This window comes from Parus major, chromosome 12, assembly GCF_001522545.3.
Source record: "Parus major isolate Abel chromosome 12, Parus_major1.1, whole genome shotgun sequence".
NCBI classification, from domain to species: domain Eukaryota; kingdom Metazoa; phylum Chordata; class Aves; order Passeriformes; family Paridae; genus Parus; species Parus major.
The window spans coordinates 8,912,247-8,927,276 of record NC_031781.1 but is presented as its reverse complement, the minus strand read 5'-3'; the positions used below and the strand labels follow the sequence as shown (position 1 = coordinate 8,927,276).

At 48.7% G+C, this 15,030-nt stretch overlaps 1 long non-coding RNA gene across 5 annotated transcripts in view; it reads left to right on the top strand.

Moving 5' to 3' along the window:
- Positions 1 to 12,969, top strand: part of LOC107210361 — a 29,361-nt gene extending 16,392 nt beyond the window's left edge. For 3 of the 5 annotated variants that reach the window (XR_002002235.2, XR_004499264.1, XR_004499263.1), the window contains 2 exons: positions 9,994 to 12,074; positions 12,232 to 12,452. This is a non-coding gene — a long non-coding RNA (uncharacterized LOC107210361). Of the gene's footprint in view, positions 1 to 9,993; positions 12,075 to 12,231; positions 12,453 to 12,787 lie in introns of those variants that run through there. The other 2 variants (XR_001523917.3, XR_002002236.2) reach the window with 2 other exon arrangements.
- The last annotated feature ends 2,061 nt before the right edge of the window (positions 12,970 to 15,030 follow it).

The following is a 15,030-nucleotide window of genomic DNA, read 5'->3' as shown; positions in this document are numbered from 1 at the left end:
ACACACCAGCCTTTCAGCAAAGCCAAGTCCTCGAGTTCCTGACATGTTTCTCCGAAGAAAGTGGCTTGGGCCTCCCCAACAGCATTGCTGGATGTCTGCCATCTCCCAGGGTCCAAACCCAGAGCACACAGTTTTGGCAGCACTTTGTCTCTGAGATGGTTCTAGTCTGTGAGGACAGCCAGGGGTGCTGAGGGTGGTGCTTGGTACACCTGGCATTTGCTCATTTCTCGGACCTTCCTTTATCAAATGAGGAACAGAAAAGGGGGAGGTTATTTTTTTTAAAACATTTTTAATTACTGTAAAATCCACATTCCTTCTCTTTTGCTTTTGCAGTAGATGTAGCACTCTTGCCACAGGAGCATGTGCAGATACAGGGCCGTGGGTGCCTGTGTGTGTGGCTGGGCAGACGAGGCTCGGGGTGCAAGCCCAGGGGCAGATGAGCAGACTCGGGTACACACTGTGTATATTGGTCAAATCATGCTGCCTTTTCCTACCCTGGCTGGACTCTGTTTGGCAGTGTTGTGGTCTGGCAGGAGTGTCTTCCCTTGCTCCTCTCCACACAGCCCCTTGAAAACTTTGGAAATTCACCTGAAATATTTGCCATTCCTCAGCACCCTGTATGTGTGACCCACCAGAACTGTCCTTTCCCGGGACTCGGTTCTGAACGCAGAGCAGAGATAACATTTAACAGAGAGAGATGAGAAGGAGATAAAGAAATAAGGGGAGGGAGGGGAAGAGGAATGCAGAGGTATGTGGCTGCATGTTGTACTGTGTTTATGCATAAACAGGCTTGCTTATCGATATCCAGATGTAAGCATGAGCGCAGGGAAATATCTCCCGAAACAGTAGGTGCTGCTCGGCTCGAGGAGCGCTGCCGGAGCCTCCCTGTCAGATGCTGCCGTGTTATCAGGTTGCGGCAGGCGCTCGCATCTAATCGGGGATCTGAGCCCCGTGAGCCGCACCCGGGGCTTTCGGAGACTCCTCCAGTCTCCAGCCCACTCTCTGTGCGGGGAGAGGGCAAGAGGGGACAAAAGGGGCCAAGCACCTCCGGAGGTGATAGTGCCGTGTCTGCCTGCCCGGCTTCACGCTTTGGCAGGGATGCAGGCGCTGGTGTCGCCACTGCATTTCGGCACCGGGGATGGCACCGGGGTGACACTTAGGGCTCGGCCATCACTTGCAAGGAGGGGAGAGTCTGGCCAGAGCACCAAAGCACTGGTTTTGTTCAGCCTGGAGCAGAGAACATCACAAGGACCAAAGCGGCCACTTCAACCCCATCCTCTGTGCTGCAACAGGACAGGAGTTGGCCCTGGGGACAGCGCTGGCAGCCAGGGCTCTTTGCTCTTTTATTTTCTTCTGTATTTTTAAGGAAGGCCATCAGAGAAAAAAAAACTTAAAAAACCTTCTTTCCCCGCCACTCCTTAGCACCAAAACGCAATGGCCACTAATCTTACGTGGCTCATAACTGGAAATAGCTCTGGAACTAATTAATCTGACAGTACCGCAGCTGCCTGTCTTTTTCACCAAAATCAATTAAGAAAACGCACATTTCCCCTTCTCCTGCGCAGCGAGGCAGAGGGGAGCAGGACTGGGTGCTGCTTTCCCAGGGCTCCGGGGGTCAGGGTGGGGAGCAGAGCGCCGGGAGAACAGCGAAAAGGGGATTAGCAAGGCAGGGGGAGGGACGCCGCTGGCTCCTCTGACAGGAGCTGGGATGCTCCCTGGGGCCGGGTGGCGGTGGGAAAAGCTTGATTGCCTCATGCAGCCACGCTGTGCTGCGTTCCTCCCTCCCTCCGACCTGGCTCCCTGAAGACCCCTGTGAATTGTCATTCCTTGCCAATGCAGAGGGGGAATTGGCCATCGGGTTCTCAGAGCATTTTTTATTTGCATGGCTGATGAACCACTCCAGAGGGAGATGCAAGGGAGAGACAGGTGGGAATTTCGATACTGTTTGCTTGCCAAGCGAGGGCAGAGGTGTGTGTTAAAAAGGATCCGTCACGAAATTTAGGGAGAGAAATTTTGCATTTTGTGGGAGCCGGTGGTAGGAATCAGAGTGGGGTGTCATGCAATTTTTAAGGCTCCTGACCTTGGGGCTCCTTGCCCAGGCAGGTAAAGGCAAGGAGTGTGCCAGAGGGGCTGCAGCTCCCTCTGCCCTGCGCTGGGTGTGGGGTGGGAGGGTCTGAGCTGGGCGGTGTATCAGCATCACACTGCTTCCCAAAAAACCCAGCAAGAATAAGACCCCCCTCCGCGCTTATTCTTCTGATTCCACTTCCAGATGGAAAAGAAAGCCAGGTCTAGGGTAAACAGGTTGAGTGATAGCAGGGCTTTATGAGCATGTAGCTCCCCAAAAACTCTCTTCTCAGGGAATGTGAGACAACTGTTCTTAAGAAACAGTGGTGAGACACCTGGCCAAGCTGGGTAAAACCTCCTGAGCATTATTTTTGTAAATGCCTCCATTTGGTCCATATCACCTCCTCCCATCTCTATTGAAATGCCCTTCTATTAATAAATAACTCCATTCTCCATTACCCCATCTCCACAGCTCACGTTGAAGTAACTGGGAATTAGGGTTTGGTTTTTATAGACATTAGAAATAGATTTTATCTTTATTAAGGGCTCTGTCTCCACCACCCCAACCTTTGCTCCATTGCACAGGGCACAGCAGTGGCTGGAGCAGAGGAAGCAGGTCCCTGGGCTGAGCTCAGCAAGGGGAAAGGAAGGAGAACTTCTCCCCTGCTCTGGCCAGAGCAAAAGGGGTTTAAAAAGTCCAGGTTCTTCCCTGTGCATTGGTGACCTGTGACTATGTCTCTATAGCCTGGTGTAAAGTACTTGAGAAAACAAGGGAGAAAATGTAAATGAAGAATACTTAAGAAATTTTGTATCTGAAAGACTTAGTTCTCAAGGGTTTGTTTGTTTTGCCTTTGTAGTTCCTTGGAAAATACCTCTTGGGAACCCTTCTGAATATAGTCGTAGTGCTGAGCCACCACATGAATTTGGGGGAAGTTTTCTTTTTCTAAGCTGTGGGTTGCAAATAGTCCCTGGAAAATATTTTCATTTTAAGTGCATAGGTTGGCTGTGATGGGGCAGGGAAGTCACAGGACAGCATTTTAAGGCCAGCTTGGACGGCAGCATGGTTTCTGGCATGGAAATCAGTGCATGTAAATTAGAATTGTGGTTTCCATGAATACTATCATATATGGATTGGAAGCTGATTTTCCAAGAGCAGTCGTGCCAGGAAAAGTTGTGCTCTCACATAGCCCCAGGCAGCAAACACAAGTGACACAAACATGGTGAGGGTGAGTTCATTTACAACTGTGACTGTTCAAAAAGTATTTCTAAAATTTGCCTTCCCTGCTGTTCCTCCCCCATCTGTCCCCCCTTCCTCTTCCCCTTCCAGCTATGCCAGAGTGAGCTCGGAGGTTTGGTATCCAGCCTTAGCAGCGGCTGGTGCTGGGCTGGCGGGGCTCGGCGCCACAGCTGCGCACCTGGGCGCAGGTAAGGCTCCAGCAGGGTGGGGACTGGATTCTTTCCCGGCCCCTCTCAGCAAACAGCTCCTGCCCTGGAGCCCTGCGTTCCTCTGCCCTTATCTCCCTGTGCAAGGCAAAGCTATAAATGTTATTGGCCATGAAGTTATTCATCCCCTTCAAAGTTACGCATATGCAAAACAGGCTCTCCTGCTGGAATGGGAGTCTCCATACCAAGAGTGGGTGTTTAAAGATTTTTTTTTTATTCATTTATTTTTTTAATAAAAATCTCCAAGGAAGAAGCATATTAACATATAGCAATATTAATAGCACTGGCTCTCTATAAATCTAATTATATATGTTACCACAAGAAAATAACCATAGCATTTCTTACAAGGTAAACATGCTGTAGCTCCAGGGATGGCTACACTGAGGTGCAGAGCCATAGCCCAGCTCATCTGTGCACTTGGCACTGGAGACAATAAGGAGGACCTTGAGTTGGGACATAGCTTCTGCCTTCATCACAACTTATCCCCTTGCCATCTTGTCCCAGGGATGTGGCATTGGTCCTGCCCCAGGAGTGCTCTGCAGCTGCACTGGCACACAGCAGCCCCCATCCCAGTTGGATGCAGTGATATTCCTACCAGAGCAGCACACAGTGGTGGGAGCAGTCAGCAGACGGCAGAATTTCAAAACTTGTAAGACCCCATTGCCTTCTGGAAGTTCATAAAGTTAGTTCTGGTTAGTACCTGCTGTTGTTTTAAAGTCTTCTTTGAGGAATAATTCAGCTCAAGAAAGAAAACAGCTATTTTACTTTACTGATAACAAGGAGAATTCAATGATATATAAAGGGATGGGAGATCTGTTACATCTCTCTGACCTCTGAAGCTGGAAGAAACCATTCCCCCATTTATGGCATGTCTCCTATTTTATTAGACTCATGCACAGGCTGTTCCCTGTTTTTCCTCCATTCGTTGATGGCTCAGACCAAGCCCAATGCATCAAGCCAGCTGAGCCTGGAAACCTCTGGATGATCCAAGCAGAGTTCCAAATCAGTCCTATCCCCTTCCCTTCTCCTGTTGCAGGACAGCTCTCTGCAGAGGCTGGTGCTGCAGGGGTGAAGCAATGTGGGACTGGGCTTTTCAGGGAAGCAAATGTGAGACCCTGGACAGCTTCTCTCCCACATTTCTACTTCCATGGCCCAACATCAAACATGTCACTGCAGCCTGAGCCCTCATGGGCCTGATGGAGGAGCAAAAAGAGAGGGCTGGAGGCAGCAGATCCTAATCTTTATTAAATAAGAACAAAGCTTATGCCGGCTAATGAGAAAAACAAACTGATGAAAGATCCGGCGAGCTCCTCAGAAGGACACAAAGAAATTCTCTCTGAACAAGAGCAGGCTAAAAATATTACTGAATATTTATTTTGCTGGCAATGTCTTCACAGGCTCCAGAGCTGATGCCGCTTCTTTGGGGATTGGCATTGCAGTCACAGCAACTTCAGAGGAGGGTGCTCCAAGCTCTGTGTGACGCCTGGAGTCAGGGCAGAAACAGCCAAGACACGAGAGCACAACCTGCCCCGGTGCTGTGAGATGCTGGCCAGTCCCCGTACACCTCTGCTTCTCTACAGGCAACAGAATATTTACTACTGGTTTATGTCCATCATCTTGTTTGGAGCCAGTGAGCAAAGCTGCACCCGTGCAGGGGTTGACAAAGATTCAGCCAGCCCAGCTGTGTTTTCTCCTGCCCATGCCACTTCCCCTGGGCCCCCATTAACCTCTGTCCAGCCCATTATCTCCAGAAATGGTTGGTGGGAGGCAATGCCATTGCCATGCTGGGTCAGACCACCCAGCCAGGACAGGCAGCTGTGGTGGCTGTTTAGGAATCAACTCCCAACTTCACAGCAGCACTCTCTTTCCCATATGGGCTGAGCCCCAAACCTTAGTACTGAGCATCCACTAAACTTGGCTGAAAACATCACTTCTGAAGGCAAAAGCAATGCAGCAAAAAGGCCTGCAGTTTCCCCTCTGCTTCTGCCTTCACTGACCACAAAACTTCAGCCTCTGCTCTTTTAATGTACTGTGGCTGAACTTGTTGCCAGCAGGTCAAAGGGAACATAATTTACTCAGGCTTTGATTCATTTGATACAGTTTGGGGTGAAAGGGGGAGGGGGAGGATAGAAGACGAAGGCAATAAGTGGTGGCAGGGAAGGAAAGAGGTTGCCTGTTTGTATGGGAACTGGATTAGTATGAAAATGACAGAACCGTTTTCTAGCCAAGAGGGCTTTAGCAATACCAAGAGCATTTTGACTACAGCAGGGGCTCCCTGTGCTCAGATTGGTCATGGTGGGCAGGAGGCAGCCTGAGCATTTGTCTGCAGGGTGCTTTTTATCTCTTTCCCTGATTAGTAGATTGGCAAGGGGAGATGGGTGTTTGTATTTTGTATTGCCTGGAGAGTCCTTTTACTGCTCAGGCAGGACCATGGGATGGTCAGAGCTCCCTTCTGGCATCTAGCTCTCATCATGTTTGCATCTCCTTAACACCCTTCTCATCTTAGACCCTTTACCAGCTCTATCATGAATTTCCCTACCCATTTTCCTGCTGGAAGGAAGCTGCAAGGCTTGGAAGAGACAAATGAACCCACATGGTACCACAAGGGGCTTTTTTCTAGAGACACATTAGAGGCACCAATTGTCCTACCAATATTCAGAGCATGAAGATCTCACAGACACCAAGAATGGGCTGAAATCAGGGGAGCACAGCCCTTCCCTCACATTGCTTCTGACTGTGCTTTTCCATGGTAGCCTGGTCCAGGCCAGCTCACTAGCCTTGTCCCCAGTGGTGCTGTGCAACCCCCAAAGTATTGTAGGAACCCCACTCTCTACCCTGCTCGCTCCTCTGGTCACCACCATCAGCCTTGCACAAGTCAGGGGCCATGCTGTGCCTCTTGATGTAGGTTTTCCTTCAGGCACCTAAGGTTTATCTTGGCTATGGGCTTCAGGACAGGACTAAAGTAAAAGCAGGAGCCAGCAGCTTCTGCAGAGAGAGCCCCCACCGATGGCAATGCCTTTGAGTCACCTCACACACCTCACTGGGCTGCACGCTCTTGGACCAGTCCGATGCTTTCAAACACAGACTGCTTTCCCCCTTTTTTTTTTTTTCTGAGGGAAAATAGAGGAAAAGGGAAACATCCCTTGTGAGAACTTACATATTTTACTCTCCTGCTTTTGTCCTGACTGACTGGTGTTTACACAGGGGTGAAGAGGCCAGGAGGAAGCAAAGCGATGTGGCTGCTGTGGTTTCAGTTCTCACTCCACCTTGCTACTGAGAAACTGGACCTGTGGTTTGGTTTGTGGCTGGGGGGGAAGAGGAATGGTCCTTGGATCTAATCCCTGCTGGGAATGCTCTTTCAGTCCCACAGAGGCACTAGCAACACCAATGGGGGCTGGAGGGAGAGAAAACCAGTTCCCCAACAAGCCCCACTCCAGCAGCTCACAGTGCATTAATATTCACCGCAGAGCCAGGGGTGTAAATTCACCGCTGTCTCCTCGCAGTTTGCCGTTTATGCCGTTCATTTCACATAGATGTCACTACTGCCTTATGAGCACTCCTCCGAGCCAGCCGCTTAAATGGACCCAGTGCATTATAGTAATGGAGTAACTGTATAAAAACAATGAAATCCAATCTCTTTAAACTGATTTGATGTCTGCCTGAACCACAACATTTCCTGCTAATGGCTTCCTTCATTTTGTAACCGTGATCTCCACCTGATCAGATTACAGCTGTTTTTAATTACAAAGCTAATAGAGTTTGTAGGCAGTGTCAGGCAGACAGCGCATGCCTGGGGTGGGCACAGGGTGGAGTGGAGCCAGTGGGGGCTCTGGGTGACTGTTAACACACTCAGCTCATCAAGCTGACTGTCAAAACACTGGGAGCAGGGGGAAACTAGGAGGGACAGTGATATTTTTCAGCATGGAGCCGATCTGCTGCTCTCCAGGTCAGTCTCTGGGACAGCAGACAGCCTGGGTTGTGCTCCTGCTCCATGTTCTTGCCACCAGGCCAGGCAGCTGGTGATGCCCAGAAGATTCATGACACATGTTGGTGCTCCTGCAAGGCAGGTGGCAGGGTCACAGGGAGGCATGAGAAGGGCAGAAAGAACTCTTCTTGATGACGGAGTATAGAAAGAGAAAATAAAAAATAAAAAAGAACCAGGCCAGAATAGGAATGCATGGTGCCATTTGACTTCTGCAACTGATGGGGCAGGAAGGAGCGTTGCAGATAACTGACAGTGAAAAAAGCCCTCAAGATTGATGTCTTTCTTATGAGATAGTGCAGTCAGCTGCTGGGTCTGCATCCTTCTCCTCAGCCCAGGCAGAGAAACCCCAGGGATTGTGTCCACAGCACAGCCCTGTCCCCACTGGCCCTGTTTAATTCAGTAGTTTGTTTGTGTATTGATTACTCCATCTCTCTGGGTTAGGGACATGGATCAGCATAGCTGCAGGGGAAGGAGCAGTTTGAAAGAGCTGTTCCCAAGCAGTGCTGGGCAGGGATGTTTGTATCCAGCAGACCATGTGCATGCACTGCTGACGAGCTCCAGTTTGACTCTATACTGAAGGAAAAAAAACTGTGCATGTTACAGTAGTCCTGGGTATCTTTTGTTGATGTTTAAGATTCAGCTGAGGTGCTCAGTTGAAGCTGGGTGAAAAGTCTTGGCAGAGAAAGAGCAGCATCTCCGTCTCATACCTCTGTGTCCTGCCATGTGAACCTGTTTCCCAGGCTGGTGGAGCTACTCTTGTCTACCAGAGCATAAGGCCAAGCAAGGGGAACAGCTTGGTGGTGAGGTACCTGATTGCTGAGCAGGGGAAGCGGGGAGCAGGCAGGTGCAGCACCCCAAGGCAGCCCAGCCCCTGGGACTGTGTTCCTGGGCAGTGTGACCCACACCAGAATTGCCCTGCTCAGTTCACTTGGCTGAGGGAGGTGCTCATCCCTTGCTCTTGCCATGCCAGAGCTGCACATGTCGGGTGATGCACCAGCTTTGTAAATGATTTAGGGTCCACATCAAGAGCCCATCAATTATGTACCCTGGGATTTAATTATTTAGCTTGACAGGAGTCTCTCCCCTTAATTTCATTGTCTTCTCAGTCTCCCATTTCACAAGAGAGCTGTGGATGCTCTGCTGGGTAGGGTGCACTGTCACATGTTTCTGCTTCTTCTCTGCATTGCCCAAACTCACCTGTTTCCCCCCTCCCTCAGAAGATGAGGAAAACAAGACCCAGACATGATCCCAGGGCAAGGTGAGGGTCTGGGCCCTTGCCCATCACTGCTGTGCTCTGCCCTTGAGTTGTGTCAGGGACTGGACTCTGACACTGGTCTAAATGAGCAAATTTAGGAGTTTTTGGGGATGCTGTAGGTGAGATGAATTTCTGTGATTTCTAAAGTCCTTTCTGACAGCTGGTCACCCACCAGCAGACAATGGAGAGATCCAGCAGCTCTTCCAGGTGTTCCCTGGCAGCACTGGAGATCCTGCCTGGAGTGATGCCTGCCTGTTACACTGAGAGCCACCAGCACATGCCATCATTCACTCATCTCTTCCCTTCCATCTCTTCCTTTATCTGAACTTTTAAACTTCACGTCTGGTGCAGATTTTTACAGTAACTCAAGCCTTTGAGAATTGTTAATGCTGGGCTGTTTTCACAGCAACATTAATATGCACTCTAAAAATGCCAAATATCAGAAGTCGGTCACTGCTGCTGGGTTGTGACAGCCACAGGAGAGCAGAGGTGAGAGCAGTGGTTGTGCTGAAGAGGCACAGCTCAGGCAGGCACAGCCCTGGATTTGACAGGATTTCCTCTCCACGCCATTTCTTTGCCATATCTTGATATGTTTTTTAAGCATGTTTATTTTTCGACCCTCAAAAACTAGCTTTCCCTAAAATAAATAAAACTAAGACTGGGAGTCTAGGATTTTAAAGCAACCCTACAATAACAAAGCAGTGTGTGCAGATCAGTTGTCACCAGCAACCCTAAAATAACAAAATAATACACGCAACCCTATACAATGCTGAAACAACCGCTACGAGCATGCAAGGAAGGAAATATATTTTCCAATGTCGAGCTTAACAAGACTTTGTTCTGCAGTAAACTCAGGGGTCAGAAGGGGGATGTAAGGACCAAAACACCTTGAGCCGTGTATCTTTAATGTCACGCAGCAGGCAGGGCTGTGGGACATGCGGCAAACACCACTTCGTTAGCGCGGGGTTTAATAGTCTAGAAAAGGAAAAGAAAGCGAGGGTTTGCGATGAAACAGGAAGTTCCCTCAAATCCTGGAGCCTTTGAAGAATTGTCAAAGGAATGAGAAGTCTGAATGTTTGAAAAGGCTCCGGTTTGTGGAGCCAGAGAAGGCAGGGGGACATGGAAAGGGAGGCATTGAGCACAGGCCCTCTCCAGACCCACACTCCACTCTTTGTTCCTCTTTTCTCTTTTTCTTAAATTATTAGACCTTTTTTTCATTGCTTATTTTTTTCTCTCTCTCACACAGATGAACTTTCTGAAGACAGCAAGAATTTTCTTACAGTTTGAGCAAAGCCCCAATCCTACACCATGGCATTGCTGATGTGGCACTCCCCACACCTTACTGCGAAAAAGCACGTGGAAGTAGCTCTGTGATCCAGGCTCTGCTCATGCATGATGCACAAACCATTTTTTTGAGGAAGTGTTTAGAGAGTTTGAAAAGTTCTGGTTAGCTGCCTTTTTTATATTTTTTAATTTATTTTTTTACTGCCTCTTCTATTTTTTGGGTGTGGCATTTCTTTGTGGCTGCAGGAGCACACAGGCAATGCCTCCACTTCTCCTAGTGCCTGGTCAGCCAAGAGCAACCGAAGAAAATTCCTGTATTATTTTTGAGACATTTTCCCAGCATTTGAAATGCAACTATGCTGAAAGAGAGCACTTCAGTGACTTAACCATTACTAGAGAGAGTCTGGTTGTGCAAAACTGGTGATGATTCTGATGATAATGATGATAAAAGGCTGGTTCAGGGTTGAATTTAATGACCTGTGATGTGCAAGCAAAAGGGCCTGGAGACTAGACCTGAGAGAGATTTTCAGACAGCTGAAGGCATCAGGAGGATGCCCAGTGCTGGAAGGATACCTGCAGGCAAATGGGTTTCACTTCCTTTCAAGCCCAAGGTGAGGAAGACAAGGTTTTTTCTTCCTTTATACTGAGGGAAATAGGATCTGCCCTTCCCAGGCAAAAACTGCTGGTGATGAGTTGCCTTTTCCCCTTGCAGAGTGCCCTCCCCAGTGCCCAGAATTGGCAGGACATGACCAGTGAGATGGCTGAGAGGGAGCACCCAGCTGCTCTGCCAAGAGGGTGAGCCTGGTGAAGGAAGCCTGGAGGGAGAGCCGAGACACTGTCAAGACACTGTGCTTTCCTCTGTGCTAATTGTACGCTTGGGACCAAATTTAGACTGGTGTAACTCTGCTGAAGTCACCAGGGATTAATTTGGCCTCTGGTGGCTCCATTGTTTTAGCTAAATGAGTCAGAAGAAGCAGCCTATTCTTATCTGCGCACAGTGGGGCAGTGGCAGTAATGGCTCAGAGAGGCAGACCCCAAAAGCAGCACGACTGGGACCTGGGATCGGGGCTTCCATGAGACAAATGGGGCTGCAAGAGGAAATGTTTTGACATTTGGGTTATAGATGGAGGCCGGCTCAGCGTGGGTGCGAGTGGTGCTCACCGCTGCTGCAGGCGGAGGGGAAGGGGGCTGGCAGGTTCCCTGAATATTCGGTGGTGCCGTTTGGAGTTCCTCAATTCTTCGGCCATCGGAGAGGGAAGCTGTGGCTCTGGAAGGGGCACGTGGTGTCAAAGGGGACTTCACACCACTTCCCGGCCTGGTGAGAAAGGGAGCCCAGGCTGGAAACGTTCAAAAAGCACCGGCTGCATCCCTGGCTGCTCGTGCTTCTGCCAGCGGCTGGCTGTGGGGAAGGAGTGATGGGACAGAGCACAGGCTTGCACAGGGCTGGAGTAGATGTTTTGTGTGAAAGTTTTGACTGCTAGCCCAAGGTAGTGTGTTGGTTTAGCATGTTATGAATGCTCTCAAACTTCTGGGAAACTGAAGATGATTTGGAAAACCGCAATTTTTCCAGCCCAGGTCAGTACAAGCTGTTTCCAAGCAGAGAGGTGTTTGCTGGAGAGCCTGCAGGAGCTGTGTGCCTCGCCCAGCCAGCATCCAGCCTTGTGGCAGGCAATTCTGGAGGGGAAATGAAGCAGGCAATGGAGACGAAAGTGTTGTTCCCCTTCCCATGCCTGTTGCTGGACCCCATCTCCCCTTTTCCTGCTGTACCCACTAGACAGATGAGCACAAGACTTTAGTCTCCAAAGCTGTCAACCTGGCACATTCTGCCATGGCCAAACACTCTTTAAAGCAAATACAAAGGCAGATCTTCTTCTGAGGATGGAGATAACAATAGGTAGGAAGGGCAGGGAAGAGCAGACCTGGAGCCTCACTGCTCCCAGCGCTCCTGTACCTCCACAGATTGAGCGGGCACATTCCCAGCGTCCGGAGCCGGATAATAAGCAGAGGCACAACAGCTATTCAGGAGGCTCTGACCCTGGCTAGGTAACTACATAATGAGCCTGTTTGAATTGCTCCCGTCCCTGCCAAAGGGGTGGGATCGGGGGATGCTTTTGTTTGCAATAATGAACCTGTAATTATGCTACATTTCTTGGTTTTAGCCACATTTTGTGTGTGTGTGTTGTTCTCTTTGTATTGACAGATTTATGGCCAGGATACGCCGCTGCAGCAGAAGCCGTACAGGCACCGTGTGGAGACTGTCTGACTGTCGTCTCAGAAAGGTGTGGGGAGAGGAGAAGGAGGGGGGTCTTTGCACCACCTCAGTCCCCGAAGGGTTAAATAAATGTATTAAAATGAATACAGATGGCACAGGTGCTGCCTTTCCAAAAGTCACAGGTTTCAGCAGGGCAGGGAAAAAAAATCTTTTGGGCTCCAGGTAAATTAAAATTTTAAAAAAAAAAACGTAGGGAACAAAATAAATAAATAGCACATACCAGACTTCAGCTCCAAGGCGCTCAATAAAATTACACTTTGAAATGCAAGGATTAAGCAGAGTAGGTGACAAGGTGACTTTGTTAACAGGCTAATCTCTTGCCTTAACAGAGACAGGGGATTTACATGTGACTGCACAAAACTGCTTTATGGTCTTTTTTCCAGCTGGAGAATGCAGGAAGGGGGAAGGAGGAGATGGGACAGGGTTGGATGTTTTAGAGCCATTTGTAAAATGGGTTTAAACTATGTTTTTCTTATTCTTTTAGGTTTGCTTGTGGGTTTTTTAAGCAAGTCTGCATGGAAATGTGTCACCAATAATAAGGTGTTTCCAAAAGGTCTAGGTAGAGGATGATGAAGATGTCACACAATAATGAATAATTAGGTAAAACCATTTGTGGTGTGATTTCTTTCTAAATGGTTTTATTTCCTTTCTTACAAAAAGCCAACCAGTATCCTGGGCTATTCAAAATGTGATGTCAGGACTACTTTTCCTTGAGTCTTTCTCCAGATTTCAGCACTTCTTCACCAAGGAACGTGAATGTGAATTCTAAGTCCAGGGTACTTTTTTCAAATGGCCCCTCTGTTCTTGGGCAGGGAAGGGGCAAGGGGAGAAAAAAAAATTGAAAAATTATTTAAAAGAGCTTTAGGTCTTTACATTTCTGTCCATTGCTAAGATAAGACAGTGATGAGCAAATGAACATGAAATGAGACCTGGATCCTCCTATGAGGGTTTGCATCATACAGTACCCACTTCTTTGTGCCCAGGGTGCAGCCACCCCTGCCATCCCTCCCCCTGCAGCAGGCAGAGTGGCCCCTGGCTTTTTCATTTAACTCCTTCGAGTGTCAGTGTGGATCTCCACAGTGGACCAGGGGAAATGTGGGGAAGCAATCAGTTCAAATGTTACCCAGACTTCTTTGTCTCTGCATACAAATGGCAATGAGAAAACCAACTCCTGCATAGGGTTCATCTGAAATTCAACAGAAAATGGGCTGAGCATGTTCTCTGGTTTTAAATAGATCTGGTGAAAGTATTTATCATGTTGTATTTGTTGCAGCATATCTGGGGTATTTGTGGTGACTCCAGACAGAGGAACAGATTTTGTATGGAAACTTGGTGTCAGATCCCCAGCCCATTTACAAATTCATGTGCTGGACCATTTCTGGATGAGATTTCAGCTTTTTCAAGTGGGTGAAGATGATCTCATCTATGAGGGCATGGAAACAGACATCCTAATGAGGGAGACGAAAGCTGCTTTTCCTTTTGCTTTGATGCTGGGGTACCAGGAGGGAAGACAGTTTCATTCAGAAGTGTTGTGCACCTCACTTGAGTATAACTGTTTAAGCACTTCCAAACAAACATCCCAAAGAGGAGACTTGCTGAAAAAAATTTTTAATGATGTGGTTGAGCATTACCCCTCAGGGTTACATGCAGCCCTGCATTTCAAGCTGCCTTTGCAGGAAGGTGAGTGTAAAGGCTCAGCAGTCCATCTGCTCAAAACAGCCATGGCCAGGTTGTCCATGGACATGCCAGGAGGTCATGGAGCCAACAGGAACACAGGCAGAGGTCAGAACTGCAGTGGTGTGGTGGGAGGGGAAGTGGAGGGATGGGACAGGGCTGTCACCCAGCATGGCTGTCACCATTTCTATTGGGGAGCCATCCAACTCCACCAAGGAAATAATTGCGTTCAACAAACTTGATGAAACAGCCGATCCAAGCCCCAGCTGTAACTTGGCCAGTGAGGACCTGCAGTATTGCTCTGAGTCCCCTCTTCCCCTCTGGATATCAGGGACAGCCAGAGCACATCCTCCCCACAGCTTCTGGGTGACAATGGAACTCATTCAGACTGCTGACTGTGAGCACACCAAACACTTTCTCGAGCATGGATGGAAGAGAAAGTAAAAATTACCCACTTTAAAAATCAGGCACAACCTCAACTCTGAAGTTTATCCACTGTTTGGGTGCTAAAGCATACTCAAACCTAGCAGCAGACACTTATTCTGTGCAGGAATCTGACCAATTGTTTCCCTTCTCTCTCTTGTCCTTATACCTTAAATCATTTTGACCTTTAATTGGCCCTAATTTGCCCACAGACAGCCCTGGGACCCTTCAACACATTTGCTTGTAATTGGGTCTCTGTTATTTTTCTAGAGAGCCACTGTTGGTTGTTTCTTTTTAAAAACACTGTGGCATATCATTGAGAAGCCACTTTTAAATGAGCCCTGCTGGAGGCCAGGAGAGCCCTGTGAAAGCCCAGCAGAGAGAGACAGGGCTATCTAAATGCAATTATCATATCACTGTGAAAACGTGAAACCAGCCTGAGCTTAAGCAAACATCACCCGCCCCTGGGGTGAGGGTGGTAAAAGCTTTGCTGGGAGGTGCGGGGTTGAACCCATGGGAGAGGTTATCCTGCCATCACACCTTTCACCCAGCAAAGCAGGGAATGTCTCTCTGCTGCTGCTTATTGTGGCTGGGCATGTAACTGGGCCATGTGTTTTCCTCGGTGGTTTT